The sequence below is a fragment of the Lactuca serriola genome, chromosome 3 (assembly GCF_051521515.1).
Source record: "Lactuca serriola cultivar US96UC23 chromosome 3, Lser_US96UC23_V15, whole genome shotgun sequence".
NCBI classification, from domain to species: Eukaryota; Viridiplantae; Streptophyta; class Magnoliopsida; order Asterales; family Asteraceae; genus Lactuca; species Lactuca serriola.
Window position 1 is genome coordinate 89,157,390 of NC_136410.1, and position 1,684 is coordinate 89,159,073.

General features: G+C 37.6%; 1 pseudogene; it reads right to left on the bottom strand.

Annotated features, from left to right (window-relative positions):
* Positions 1-559: 559 nt before the first annotated feature.
* On the bottom strand, positions 560-982 carry LOC145095509 (secreted RxLR effector protein 161 pseudogene; annotated as a pseudogene).
* Between the last annotated feature and the right edge of the window lie 702 nt (positions 983-1,684).

Genomic DNA, 1,684 nt, shown 5'->3' on the forward strand with positions numbered 1-1,684 from the left:
TCGTATCAAGGTCAAGTCTACAACCTCTTGAAATGCGGCTACACTTCACAATCATGTAGGTAACTCCTTTCCATGTATCTGCACATACATTTATCAAAGGAATTATTAAGAAGTTAAAATTCAACCTGGCTAACTTGCAGAACCGAACACATACCTAGGATGAATACTTCATGTGTTCCAATCTAGAAGTATGAGCTTTCCACATTGAATTCAACTCCTAACATTGTATTAGGAGGGAATTGGGTGTCTCATCATTATAGAATTAAATGGACTTTAATCCCATCCCAATTACAGACTTGTGCACTAAGTCTCTTGTCAAGCCTTTAGTCAAGTGATTTGCCAAATTTTGTTGCGATTTAACTCAACCGAAATCACACCATTTGTGATTAGTTCTCTAATCATACTATGTCTAACACCTAGGTGTCTAGACTTGCCATTATAAACCTGGCTATAAGCCTTAGCCAAAGTGGCAGTACTATCACAAAGGATAGAAATAGGTGCTATCGGTTTAGACCACAAAGGAATCTCATAGACCAAATTCCTTAGCCACTCTGCTTCTTTATCCCGCAGCTGCTAACGCAACAAACTCAGATTCCATTGTCGAGTTTGTAATGCAAGACTGCTTCTTGGAAGCCCAACAAATAGCACCTCCCCCAAGCAAGAATACCCAACCAGAAGCTGAGGAATGGTCCTCCATGTTGGTAATCCAACTTGAATCTGAATGACCTTCTAAAATCGATGGACTCCCCAAGTAACTCAAACCATAATTCATGGTTCCCTTGAGATACTTAAACACTCTATTCACTGCTTTCCAATGTTGAGCACTAGGATTGCTAGTGTACCTGCTCAACTTACCCATAGCAAATGCAATATCTGGTCTGGTACTTGTCATGGCATACATCAAGCTACCAATAGCCTTAGAGTATTCCAACTGTGAAATGGGAATACCATTATTTGGCATTAATTTCACACTTGGGTCCATAGGAGTACTTACAGGAGAACACTCGGTAAAATTAAACCGCTTGAGAATGTTCTCAATATAATGACTTTAAGTCATTACCAATCCTTTTTCATCCTCTTAATTCTTATACCAAGAATTACATCAGCCTCTCCTAAATCTTTCATGGAGAACTTGGATGACAACAATTTCTTTGTTTCATCCACTTGATTTTGGTCGGTACCAAAAATCAACATGTCATCTACATATAAGCAAATGATCACTCCAAGACTAGTAGCATCATCAAATATATTATAAACACATTTGTCACATTGGTTTGTTTTGAAACCAAAAGACAAAATCACCTCATCAAAATTTTGATGCCATTGTTTAGGCGCTTGTTTCAGCCCATACAAAGATTTGACAAGTTTACAAACCATATGCTCTGTACCAGGCATAATGAAACCTTCTGTTTGTTTCATGTAAACTTCCTCAGCAAGATCACCATTTAAAAAGGCTGTTTTCACATCCATTTGGTGAATAACCAGATTGTGGATACTTTCCAAGGTAACCAACAATCTAATAGTAGCAATACATGCAACTAGAGCATACGTATCAAAATAGTCAATACCGGGTTTTTGTCTAAAACCTTGAATGACTAATTGGGCTTTGAATTTGTCAATAGTCCCATTAACATTCATTTTCTTTTTGAAAATCCATTTGCAACCAAGAGGTTTAGAACCCGGA